The sequence below is a fragment of the Amaranthus tricolor genome, chromosome 11 (genome assembly GCF_026212465.1).
Source record: "Amaranthus tricolor cultivar Red isolate AtriRed21 chromosome 11, ASM2621246v1, whole genome shotgun sequence".
Classification (NCBI taxonomy): domain Eukaryota; kingdom Viridiplantae; phylum Streptophyta; class Magnoliopsida; order Caryophyllales; family Amaranthaceae; genus Amaranthus; species Amaranthus tricolor.
The window spans coordinates 4,314,001-4,328,538 of NC_080057.1; the positions used below are offsets into that span (position 1 = coordinate 4,314,001).

General features: G+C 37.3%; 1 pseudogene; it reads left to right on the forward strand.

Moving 5' to 3' along the window:
• The first annotated feature begins 14,060 nt into the window (after positions 1-14,060).
• Positions 14,061-14,153, forward strand: LOC130827985 (small nucleolar RNA R71; annotated as a pseudogene).
• The last annotated feature ends 385 nt before the right edge of the window (positions 14,154-14,538 follow it).

Genomic DNA, 14,538 nt, shown 5'->3' on the forward strand with positions numbered 1-14,538 from the left:
TTATACTCGGTTTTTTTAAAACTAACCGATTTCCATCGGCTGTTCCCATATTTCGGGAGCAGATGCTGCAGGTAACTTTACATGAAGTTGTTAAAAAGCTGTTGTGTTATGTATATGAGATTAGGATATTCTATGTATGTAGTTTATGTTATGGACGATAGTTATGTACTAAAGAAAGATGTAATATGTAAAATTATGTTTTAATAATTTAAGCTTTCTTTGTTTTTTTTTGAAAATACTGTTTTTTTTTATTTCTTTTTCGCAATAATCACGGTTCGATAGACTTCCGCTTTAGCATTACTTACTATTATATTATATTAAACCTATATTTAGGAAAGAGCAGTCTGTTACAGCATCAGTCAAAATTGGAGTGATTGACATCGACTTTGTCCCAATCGACACCTTTTATGAGGAACCGATCTCTCTCATAGAGCCCTTTGGACTCTTTTGCTATTTCAATTTATACAATTAAATTAGTATAAGTATGCAATTAAAAGATTAAAAATAAATAAGGTACAAATGAGTATTACCATGTTAGTGAATCAGACCCAAGCATATGGCCATGTGACGAAACTACCTAGGGCGTCTGATTATTTCTCAAGGCTCCATTCTGGCATTGGAACCGGGAGTGAGAAATCTTCAAACCCCTTTACAATAGTTTCCACGGCCACACTGATGTGGCCACTTGTAACAGGCACCAAATGCACTGTTTGGCTCTCTTTGGTTGGCTGGGCCACACCATATGCAACCTCAGTTAAGTCGCCATCACTAGCAACACCTAAATTAGGCAGCAAAAGAGAACAAGGAGTCGCCTCCTGAAAATTGCGTCGTTTAGTATCATAAGCATCATAATAAAATTTTAAAACGCATTGCAATTTAAAAACTATGTAGCTGTACAGCTGGCTCCGGAGTTTTCTCCGGATCTTGAGCAACGGAGTTCATGGTCTCCGGTGTTGGCTCGGGAGTAGTAATGGGCTGGGGTGCTACGGGGGTAATGGGCTCGGGTGTTGGCTCGACTAAAGCGTTAGGATCCCCATGTTGACTTTTTTGATCCTCGAAAATCAGGTTTGCCAAGTCAACAATGGGTGCTCCCATCTTTTGCAGCACGAGTGCCAACTTGGCGAGCACGTCCTTCGTGATCTCAGCTCGGAGGGTTGCGACTTCATCAGGTCGCATCGTTAGGGATTGAGAAGCCACAACCTCTTTGCCGAATGCCTTCGTTACCCCCACGCGGACGCCTCCTTTGCCAACTACCCGCCCTTTATGGTCTTTCCCTAAGACCATATGCAATGCGTCGACATTGCTTATTGGGGTGAACTCCCTCGTAGCTTCTTTTTCCTTCCAGCCCATCTGATCAAATAAAAAGTGACATATATAAAAATTAGTATAAGTAAATCTAAGCCCAAAAATACAAAACAAATCAAGAATATACTTAATAATTTCTAAACTCACCACAACATCAGCAACCTTCTTCGTTCCCGGATCAGTGATTGTATATTTACCACTTGCATCTCGGGAATGAAGTCCGCAATACCAATCCCGCACCCGATCTCCAGTGGGAGTATTCACGGATGCGGAGCTAATCGTAGATGAGGACGTGGATGGACTTTGATTGGGGTATAAACCCGCATCCACCCACTCTTTTCGGACCTCATCGTACGTTCTTGTGCCCAAGCGATGGTAAAACTTCCTTTTGCTTGCTGATTCAGAAGCTTTACCACGCTTTTCCTAATTAATCAATGGAAATCGAATGTCATGTATTAGTTTAATGATTCAATGAAAAAAAAGTAAATTCAAATCAAAAGCTATAAAATAATATGGAATACTTACAACTTCAATGGGAGTTGTTCTTTTGGCAACAAAAGCCTCCCATTCCTTCTGAGATATGTGACCCCATATCTCGTAGGGCATCTTCGAAGGTGCTTGCTCTGCACCTTCATTTCCCGTTTTGACCTTTTTGGTCGTACGGGCACGTTTTTTCGTAATCCAGCCAGTGACTAGCTTGGATTTGAAATCTCTGAATCTTTCAGCAACAGCTGAAAGAAACACATTCTTCTTCTCCTCATCGCTCTCGATGTGGAAAAGATTCTACAAAAAAAACTTATATTTATTAATGTCAATTAAATTTATTTTTAAAATGAAACCAAATGAATAAAAATATTAAAGTTGCTTACCACAGTATCATTTCATAGAGTTCTTCAAACCCTCTGAAACCTCGTTCCACACGTGTAATATGGAAATCTTGCGGATACATAGGCCCACATGTTTTCCATATTGCCTACGCCATTTTGCACAGGGTTGACCCAATGCATTGTATTCCAAATGCATGGGTTCATTGACCTTGAGGTTTTTCGTAGGACCTCGCCCTTTTCTTTTCTTACCGGTTGTGGGAGCATCCATTGGAGAGGCGTCTTCAGTTTCATAGTCATTGTCAATGGGTGGAGCATCTTCAGCCATACGCTCGTATCTCACAATTTGGTCCTCTTCGGTTTCATGACTATGTTGCTCATTATCCGAGGTCTTAATCTCGGGCACAATTTCGTCTCTGAATAGATGCGTTGTATATCAGTACCTGAAAAAGCATGATAAAAATATATTAGAACATATATAGAAACATAAATTCATTTCTAACAAAATAGTGTTGTGAGTTAAAAGTGCTAAAAATATAGAAATATATTATGACTATGATTTACAATTCTAATACGTTCAACACAATAATATATATACCAAATAGTGTTGTGTGCAAAGTTTCATACCTTGTGAATCACTTAATTCAAATGTATTCCTTCCGTGTGATCTACACGCATATAACCAACATCTACATCATGTTAATCCACTGATTTTGGATTGATAAAGGGCGGGGAGTCTTCAAAAGCTTCATATTCTTCCTCATCCTCAACATCGCCTTTACCAAGAATGCTTCTTTTTCCTGGTACAACAATAGACCTTTTTTTATCAGACGGGTCTACAATGCAGAATACTTGCTTGGCTTGTGTGGCTAGTATGAATGGCTCCACACTATCACGCAAACGAGCTAAGTCTACAAGAGTGAATCCACAAGGGTCGTCGTTTTTTATGCATCGTCGATTATTATCTACCCACTTACATTTGCAAAGACCAATAGTGAAAGTGCAGTAGTCAAGCTCCCATATTTCATGTACCCGCCCGTAGTATACCAATTTAGCATCAACCGGCGCTTGATCTTTGGCACTCGCGTAAAATGTTGATGACGCCAAAATAGAAACCCCACTATTCTGTAGATAAGATGACTTCTTATCTTGACCCTCAGTCCAAAATGTGAAGCCATTGACATCGTAACCCTCATATTTGTTGACATCATCACGAGAACCAAAAGCTAACCACTTAACAATTTCTGATACACCCTTGAGTTCTTCCCTTATTACTCGATTATGAAACCAATCAATAAACGTCTTGTTATGCAATTGCATCAATCCCTTATCCCCTTTACAAGGATATTTTGCGCGCAATATATCTAAATGCTCACTCAAAAAAGGATGGACTTCAGGAATATGATGCAACACGTACAAGTGTGCTTGTAGAAGACTGTCTCGAGGAGGTGTGATCAATTCGGAGCCAATTGTTCCTTTTCCTTCAAGCCTTCCTTCATGTCGAGAGGTGGGAAGTCCAATAGGCTTTGTCATGGCTAAATATTCGACTATAAAGTTACTAATCTCATCGCTCACAGTGCCTTGAATCATACTCCCCTCGGGTTGTGCTGGATTCCTCACTTTGTTTTGTAAAACACCCACGTGTCTTTCAAAAGGATAACACCACCTTAAAAAAACTGGACCCAAAATCTTGATCTCACGAACGAGATGGACAATAAGATGAACCATTATGTCAAAGAAAGAAGGTGGAAAATACATCTCAAACTTGCATAAAATTACAATCACGTCGATTTGAAGAGCATCAAGTTTAAATGGATCAAGAACTTTACTACAAATTGTGTTGAAGAACAAACACAGCTCGGTAATAGCATATCTCACATGTTTTGGAAGTATTCCACGGATTGCAATTGGTAAGAACACTTGCATCATTACATGGCAATCGTGAGATTTCATGCTTCCCAACTTGAGCTCACCATTTAGGCCCACAAATCTCTTCATGTTCGATGAGTACCCAGACGGAACCTTAATGCCATACAAAGACTCACAAAATGCCCGCTTCTCTGCTTTGGACAATGTGTAGCAAGCTGGAGGCAAATAAACTTTGTCATTACTCATCTTTTTCTTACCACCCTTTCCCTTGTTACTGCCACCAATTTCATCAGCTCTATTTCTTTTCTTACTCACTTTAAGATGTGCCCACAGCTCCAGACGAAGACCCTTACATTCAAACCAATCACGCACAGCCCTAACATCCTTTGTCTTACCCGGAATGTTCATGAGAGTCCCGAGTATGGCATCGCACACATTTTTCTCTATATGCATAACGTCAAGACAATGCCTAACCTGTAGATCTCTCCAATATGGAAGCTTCCAAAAGATTGATTCTTTTTTCCATAACCGGTCTTCACCCCCTTGCACTTTCCCTGTCTTACCAAATACATTCTCAACTCCTTTAACCTGTTCATAAACCTCATAACCGGTCAACGGTCGACGAGCTATACGGTCCTCAACCTCCCCGTTGAACATCTTCTTCTTCTTACGGTATTGGTGATCTCGTGGGAGGAACTTTCGATGGTGCATGAATACGTGTTTGCACTTAGGAATCCACGTGGATTCCATGTCATCGATACATATTGGGCATGCTTTCTTCCCTTTGTTCTTATACCCCGATAAGTTGCCATATGCCAGAAAATCATTAACGGTGCATAAAAGCATTGCACGGAAGGTGAACTTCTCATTAGCATATGCATCAAACACGGAAACACCTTCATCCCACATCTTTCTCAAATCCGCAACGAGAGGCGCAAGGTATACATCTATGTCATTGCCAGGTTGTTTAGGACCCGAGATAAGAAGCTAAAGCATAATGTACTTACGCTTCATACACAACCAAGGTGGCAAATTATAGATCACTAACAGCACCGGCCAAGTACTATGTTGAGAACTAAGATTGCCGAATGGGTTCATTCCATCCGTACACAGTCCGAGCCTTAATTTACGAACCTCATCCCCAAAAGTCTTATGTAACCTTTCAATACTCTTCCACTCCGGAGAATCAGATGGATGTGTGAGCAAGTGACCTTTCTTCACCCTATCTGCATGCCACCTCAAATTTAACGCATCTTTCTTTATGAAAAACAAGCGCTTGAATCTAGGTATTATTGGAAGATACCACAATACCTTAGCCGGGGGCCCTTTAGCATCCCGAGCCCCTTTACGCTTGTAGCGCGATAATCCACACCTAGGACACTCTTCTAAGTTCTCGTTTTCATTCCGATACAACACACGATCATTTGAACACGCATGAATCTTCTAGTACTCTAAGTCGAAAGGACACATGAGCTTTTTGGCATAATATGTCGACTTTGGAAGTTCATTTCTGTAACACCCCGTAATTTATCGGGTTTAGAAATAAGTAAAATATAATAAGATAAAGTATAACAAAATAAAATAAATAAGTAATATTAAATTATACTACTTTATATAGTTAATTATAAATAATAAAGTAGGTTTAATTCTAACGGTGACAAGTTTTATTGCGTACGTTGTTATCGCGTAGGGTTCTTTTTCCGATTTAACATTCTTATAATAAATAGAATAATTATTAACAAAAAAAAATATATAAGGGGAATTTGAGAAGGCAGCCGGTTGTGGGGAAGTATGGGAGGAGTTTTGTAACTCCTCTCAAAATTGTGTTTTAGGCTTAATTAGGATGGGTCCTTAATTCCTTATTAATTCTCAAGCATTTCAAGCATCCTTAATCATCATTTTAATCATCTCTTGAACATGGAAAAATTCAGAAAAATTTCTTCTTCTTTGCTCCCTTTTGTTTTCGGCATTTTCAAGAAAAAAAAAATAATCTTTGTTGTTCAATCCAATCTTTTGTTCAAAGGGTAAGTTTAGTTGAATTGTTATTTATAAATTTTATTCATAAGATTTCTAAGGTGAAATATATTTTATGTATGATGATATCCTATGACTTTTAGGAGGATTGAATATATTTTCTTTTATATATAATTTTCTCTACTAATCCTTTAATAAACTTCAATCTTGTTAAAAGGATTGAGTTATGTTTCTGATTTATATTCTTTAGCAAAGTTTAATTTGTTAAAAGAATTAAGTTAATATTGATATTTAAATAAATTTCTTTTATGATTTACATTTCTCTAACTAAATTACAATTTGTTAGTAGGAATTTAAATGGTATGGATCAAGTAGTGTAGTCATATAAGAGTTATAAATCCTTTAGCAAAATTGGATTTGCTTGAAGGATTGTGTATTTATATATATGTCTTGATTCAAGAAGGATGATTTTTGTTTTATGATTCTCTACAAAATTTTAATTTGTTAAGAGAATTAAGTATTTAATTTAATTATCATAATTTGTGGAGTTTTAAGTCTCTTGAAGATCTTATGGATGGGCCTATTCTTTTATTTTGATGCCTCTTATGCTTTGATGATGGGGTTTTTGTGTATGAATATATATAAAATAATAATAGCAACAATAATAACGTAATGGGAGTTCCGGACAACAGCTGCTGTCTCGATATTGGTGCCGATTCGGAAAACGTTAGTTGTTTCCGTTATTGGTTTATGTATCCGATGTGTTAAAAAAAACTCGTTAAACGCTTGAAATAATTAAAAATAGTAATTGGATGTTAGAAATTATGAAATTTGGTACCCAAGGTAATTGATGCATTCCGGACGCAGTGGTGAAGTCGGATTTTTCATTTGAATTTTCTAAACTGTCCAAAATGGCCAATAAATTTTCTGGTTAGAAATTAAATTTGGAATCTTTGGAAATTGGATGAAAACATTTAAAATTATCAAGTCTTAGTAATATCTTAGTAGTATGGAGTGGATTAAATGTGTAAACACGTTCTAATACATGACCGTTTTGTGTGTGTGTTATTTAGGACCTCGATTCATAAGAGGGCGAAATTCTTATCGTGCTTAAACGTTGTTTGGTTGCAGTGCTTAAAGGTACACGCTTAGACCATACTATTTATGTGGTTGTGCAAGTAGTGTTGTTTCATTTCTAATCGAGGCTTTGTAAATCACATAAGGATTAGACACCTCAAATAATTTGAAGGAAATTAATTGGAAATTGAGAATTTGTGTGATTGTCACCCAAAGAGGTTGACGTTTGGTTATGTTACCCAAAGGGGTTAAAAGTTTGGTTTGGATTATTACAATTATTGTTCCCATGGCAGTTTTGGATCATTACGGTCACCATGAGGGTATGCATACTTTAGCCTTTGACGACCCGAACAGGACGGGCAACGTCTTAGGTCGGTGGTTGCCTTGGGATTAGCTCTCCCAAGTGTATTCCTCCAAAAATATTTGAATTTATACTTGAACGACCCGAACAGGACGGGCAACGTTACAAGTTGGAATTATCTAAAAGTGAATGGTTTATACTTGAACGACCCGAACAGGACGGGCAACGTTACAAGTTGGAATTATTGAATAATGAATATATATTAGAGCCTATGTATGCTAGGATAAACACAATGCTTGTTTTCAACCTGTTTGATATATGTATGAAGTCTCTGACGTGTATTGGTTTGTTTCTTTGGAACCTACTGTGTGTTGTCATACGACGACTAGTAGGTTGATTGCAGGTGGGGTCTGGAGTGAGGTCTCGACTTAGAACCCGTAATTATCAAGACTATGCTATTATCTTTTTGTATTGGATTATGAGTAGAAAGAAACTCTGTACTTATGTAACAGGAGATAGTGTAGTTTTCTTTTCGCTTCCGCTTAAATTTCAATTAGTTTGTCTAGAGGCCTATAGGCTCTTGAGTTGTACGTTAGAGCTTCCGCTGACATATTTTCTTGACGTTAGTACTATTTCTGTTTAGTCATATTTCTTTATCGACGGAACGTTGACGATCCTAGTGAAGACTTTTCTCTAGAGCCCAAGGAGTGAGCCGAAATTTGTATTTTCATATGGATTTCCGGGTCACTTAAACCGGGCCGTTACAATTTCCCTCAGGAAGCATCTCACTTAACGCTTCTAATAACATTGTGAAACTAGCGTCACTCCAACTGAACTTTGACTTAATGTTGAAAATTGTCAGCACTGCTGTTAGTTTGGTGAACTTTGTACATCCAGGGTACAAAGGCTTTTGAGAAGCCTCTGTCAACAAGTCAAAAACACGAGGACATTTTCCTAACTCATCCTCGACTCCCTCCATCATCTCATCAACACAATCCACATCCTCATCGACATTCTCTTCATCCGTCTCATACCCATCAACATGATCTACTACATCCTCATTGACATCAGCCACATTATTGACGTCCACAACAACATTTTTCTCTTTGTAAACTCCCTCCTCACCATGCCAAACCCAAACATGATGTTGAGGCCTAAACCCACGTCGAATTATGTGCTCCCTAAGGATATCAACACTATCTATCTTTGATACATTTCCACATGTGACACATGGGCAATAAAAACCAACTCCTCCCATCCTAACTTGATGTTCAACCGCAATACTACAAAATTCTAATACGCCATCAATAAATTCTGACGATTCAATGCTTCCATACATCCAAGAACGATCTTTTGTCATCCTAATTAGTGTGATTAATTAATTTAAAACATAATTAATTCACAACTTTTAACATATATACTTATTTCTAATTCTAATAAGTATAACAATTAACAACAAACCACATTTTTAACAAATATCACAAATATTTAACAAACTAATAACATAAACTTGAATAATGTAAAATTCATAAATAAAATGATATCTTTAGCACTAAATTACTAAATTACTTGTTAAACAATAATGATATGAACTTGCAAATTAGTAAAACGAATATAATAAACTTGATTTCGTGGGTTATAACATCTACAACAAAAACAGAGGAACAACATTAATATACACACAGTTGCCCTAATTTTTTAGTGTTTTCATGAATATCTTGCAAAACTTAAATGCTTAACAAATTAAAATGAGAAAAAATACCTTAATTTCGTGGGTTTTGAAGATGAACAAGACCAAAGATGAATTTCCAACAGTAGCAGCAGCGTGATTTTGAAGATCAAGAGTTAGCCCTAAATTCGTGGGTTTCGTGAGTTTTTAAAGGAAAAGCAACAATGGTGGGTTGAAATGTAATAGATTAAAACAAGAAAACTCAACAATACGTTGAAATTTTGTGGGTTTATATTGAATTGTCGTGGGTTTATATTGAAATGGGTTTAAAGAACTTACTTGAAAAAGAAGAAGGAACTTGAAGAAGAATGTAATTAACGAACTTGAAGAACCGTGTGTGTTTTTCGTGTATGCGAAATTGAAGAGGAATGGAACTTAAAGAAGACAAGGGAATGAGAACTTGAAGAAGACAATGGTACAGTAGCAGTAGCGGTTTTTGACAATAACATGAAAATTCTCGTGTAAGTTAACGTTATAAAAGGCTGGTTTTGAAAAGAAAAAAAAAAGAGTTATTTGCTGCGGTTCTCTAAGAACCGCAGCATTTGATGATGTTATTTGCTGCGGTTCACTAAGAACCGCAGCATTTGAGTGTATTCTATGCTTAATGTATGCTTCAATGCTGCGGGGATGTTGAAAACCGCAGCATTTGATTAGTGTATTGCTGCGTATATTAAAAATCGCAGCAAATGTTTAGCAGCAAATACGTTTTTTTCCACTAGTGTTCTTAGCTACCTCCTCCACCCTATTTAACTCCTCTAAATTGTAAAATATGCTCCAAAATTTTCAATTAAAATTCCTTTTAGGCCCTTCCAGGTCTAACTTTTTCATAGGCCCTTTCAAAGGCTTTGGCTAGGATGGTTTCATAGTTTATTTTTAAAAATAAAAAATAAAAAATAAAACTAGGACACCATTAAGGAGGACCTATAAGATCGCCCTTCTCCATTATCAACCTCATTATAAAAAAGAGTTTCCTTACACCATCAATCAATTCAAAGCAATTAGTCTACCTTGGCATCATTGGTAGGTGTGGCAATGGCTTCAACCCACTTAGATACATAATCAACGGCGACAAGGATATATTGATTCCCTTTTGAGGAGGGAAAAGGTCCCATATAATCAACACCCCAACATCAAAAATTTCAACTTCTAAAATACCAGTTTGAGGCATCTCATGCCCCCGCGAGATGTTTCCAATCCTTTGGCAAGAGTCACAAGCTTGAACAAAGGAGTGAGAATCCTTAAACATGGGCCAATAGAAACCCGACTCCTTGATTTTTGAAACCGTCTTGGTGGGACCATGATGTCCACCATATGGTGAGTTGTGACATCTTGTAAGTACACCGTAGACTTCCCATCCTGGAACACACCTGCGAAATAGTCCATCTGCACACTCACGAAACAAAAAAGGATCATCCCAAAAATAATGTTTTACACCGTAGAGTACCACCCACCAAATAATTATCATAATCTACATACCAAGGGTGTTGCTCTACAACTGTAAACAAGCGGTCATCAGGGAAAGAATCATCAATAGGAAGAGAATCCTTTCCCTCATCATACCTGATCCTTGACAAGTGATCTGCAATAACATTCTCTGCTCCCTTTCTGTCTTTAAGATCCATATTGAAATCCTGGAGCAAGAGAACCCAACGGAGGAGCCTAGGCTTCGTTCCGCCTTAGCTATAAGATATTTCAGAGCTGCATGATCAGTGAAAAAACAATTTTAGAACCAACTAGATATGATCTAAATTTTTCTAAAGCATAAATCACAGCAAGAAACTCCTTCTCCGTGGTGGCATAATTAACTTGGGCTTCATCCAAAGTTTTACTTGCGAAATAAATAGCATGAAAAACTTTGTTCTTTCTTTGTCCTAGCACGACTCCTACTGCAAAATCACTGGCATCACACAAAGATCTTGAAAGGAAGATTCCAATCGGGTGCACATATGATAGGTGCCGATATCAAAGCTTGCTTAATCCTGTTAAAAGCCTCAAGACACTCATCATTAAAATCAAATGGGTCATCCTTGAGTAAAAGTCGAATTAGTGTTTTAGCAATTTTAGAAAATCTTTGAAAAAACGACGATAAAACCCCGCATGACCTAAGAAACTTCTAACCCCCTTAACATTAACTGGTGGAGGTAATTGCTCAATCACAATAACCTTAGCTTTATCTACTTGTATAACCTTATCAGACACATTATGACCAAGGACTACTCCTTCTGTCACCATAAAGTGACATTTTTCCCAATTAAGGACCAAATTGCAATCTTCACATCTTTTTAAAATTTAGTGAGATTAGCTAGACATGCATCAAATGAAGACCCATACACTAAAATCATCCATAAAGACTTCCATGATAGACTCTATGAACTCAGAAAAGATACTCATCATGCATCGTTGAAAAGTAGCGGGGGCATTACATAGACCAAAGGGCATCCTACGATATGCAAAAGTACCATAAGAGCATGTAAATGTGGGTTTTTCCTGATCTTCAGGGTGAATCGGAATTTGGAAAAATCCCGAGTACCTATCTAGATAGCAAAAGAATTTATGATTAGCTAACCTTTCTAACATTTGATCAATAAAAGGGAAAGGGATGTGATCTTTCTTGGTGGCAATATTTATTCTACGATAATCTATGCACATACGCCACCCTGTTACAGTTTAAGTGGGGATCATTTCATTGTTATTGTTTTTAATCACAGTCATCCTACCCTTTTTAGGAACTACCTGTATAGGACTCACCCACTTTGAGTCAGAAATAGGATAGATAATACCTGCATCAAGTAATTTCATAACCTCTTTCTTAACTACTTCCTACATGTTAGGATTCAACCTTCTCTAGGGTTGAATACATGGCTTATGATTGTCCTCTAAATGTATCCTGTGCATACAAAAATTAAGGCTAATACCCTTGAGATCATCAATACTGTACCCAATTGCCTTTTTGTGGGTTCGAAGAACCTTAAGAAGTTAGGAAGTTTATGGGTCATCAATTGCAGTACTAATGATCACAGGATGTAATTCGTGCTCATCAAGAAATACATATTTTAAATGAGAAGGGAGAGGTTTTAGTTCGGGTTTCTTAACCTCTGCAGGTTTTGATTCATGAACTAATTTTACTACCTTCTTGCTCTCCTTAGAGTCAAGCTCTTGAAGTGCGAGAGCCTTCTCTATAACATCCACCTCACTGCTCCAAATACCAGCTTCACCTGTACCAAAATCACCACAAAGTACTTCCTCCAAGGGATCCCTCATAAGGACCTGTGTTAAGCTATCTTCACAAATAACATCAATCACATCAATACTACAACAATTTTCCTCTGACATAGGACCTTTCAAAACTTTCCCTAAATTAAAAGTGATATTATCATCTACGACAGATAAAGTTAGTTTTCCATTTTTTACATCAATAATGGCTCCTGCAGTGTGGAGGAAAGGTCGACCTAACATTATTGGAATTTGTGTATCTTCGGCCATGTCTAAAACAACAAATCAACAGGGATAAAAATTTTACCAACTCTAACAAGGAAATCATCTACAATACCTAAAGGGTATTTAACAGAACGGTTTGCCATTTGCAAGGTAATGTTAGTAACTTTTAAATCACCCATATTAAGCTTTGAACACACAGACGATGGCATAACACCAACACTAGCACCCAAATCACATGATGCTTTATCAATGAAGACATTTCCAATATGGCAGGGAATAGAAAAACTACCAGGATCCTTTAATTTAGGTGGAGATATATTTTGTATTAAAGCACTACATTCCTCTGTAAAAGCTACAGTCTCTACCTCATTAAAGGCTCTCTTCCTAGCCAAAATATCTTTCATAAATTTAGCATATGCAGGAACTTGTGTAATTTACTCTATGAAAGGAACTGTTACCTGTAAGTTTTTCACCACCTCCAGAAACTTACCAAACTGCTTATCCAACTTAGAATGGTAGTTTGATAACTGGTTTCTGTACATCTCCACTCTTGTCTTGGGTTGTAATTTTCTTGGGAGTTGTACCCTGCAATGTATTATCAGAAATGTTAGTTTTACTCTGGAGTCCTATAGGGTCAGTAACAAAATCATTTGGTATAACAACATCAAGAGTATCAACTTTTGTTAAAATAGGCTCATCATCCTTGGGCATAGGAGGCCCATCATAATGTGAACCACTCCTTAGAGTAATTGCATTTGCATAATACATAGGTTAATGTGGTTGCAATGGTAGGGCTCCCTGCTGGCGAGTTTGTAGAGTAGAGGAAACTTCTGCAATTTGATTATCTATAATTTTATTGTGAACTAAAATCGAATCAATTTGTGCATCCCTACTCTGCATATGCTTTTGCATACTAGCCAACATAGTTTTAATTTCTGACAAGGCAGGGTCAGTTGGTGGAGGTGGAGTTTGCAGTTGGGTCCTTTTGTTGGGTGGTTGATAATATTTTTGTTGTGGTTGTTGTGGTGCTTGTTGTGGTTGTTGTGGAGGTGGAGGGTTTTGAACATTTCTACTCTGGTAAGAAAGATTTGGATGGTTCCGGAGACCATGATTATAAGTGTTGGAGTATGGGTTATTTTTCCTGTAGGTTTGGAAGTCATTAACTTGCTCCATGGAACTCCTACTATCTTGTGCCCAATGACCTACAATTCCACAATTTTCACAAAAAGTATCATTAGTATTATTGACAGCAGGAACATTAGCTAAAGAAGTAGGAATAGCAGTACTAATGTTATCTAATTTTTGGCAAATACAGGTTAATTGAGCTTGCAAAAAGGATACTGAATCCACATTATGTTTCCCCTTGTTTGCAAAACCTCTAGGATTCCCGCATTGGGAATTATGAATAGTCATCTCTTCAATAACTGTTCCTGCTAAGTCTTCTTGGAGATTCATAAATCTTCCATTGGCTGCTGAGTCAAGTATTGATCTAGATGTATTTCAAATTCCGTTGTAGAAGGCTTGGATTATCTGCCACTGCGCCAATCCATGATGGGGACATTCTCTCTACAAATCCTTAAACCTTTCCCAAGCTTCATATAAACTTTCATCAGCTTCTTCGACAAAATTTTGGATTGAACTCCTTAATAAAGCTGTCCTCTCTGCAGGGTAATATTTATTATAGAAATTCAAAGGAAAAGAATCCCAGTTAGTAATACCAAGTGCAGTTCTATTCAAACCATTGTACCACAATTTAGCTTTACCACATAAAAAAAAGGGAAAAAGAATCTCCATAATTTGGTCCTGCGTGACCCTAGCTTGCCTAATAGTATTGCAATATTGGCAAACATCCAAAATGTGAAGATTTAGATCTTCACCCTTAGCTCCGCTAAATTGCTTCCTTTCGATCATGGTAATAAACTTAGGTTAAATCTCGAATTGTACTCCGTCGAGATCGGGTGTAGGGGCAAGGTGTGGAAAATCTTCCAAGGACAGTTGCGAATAATCGTTGACCTGACGAG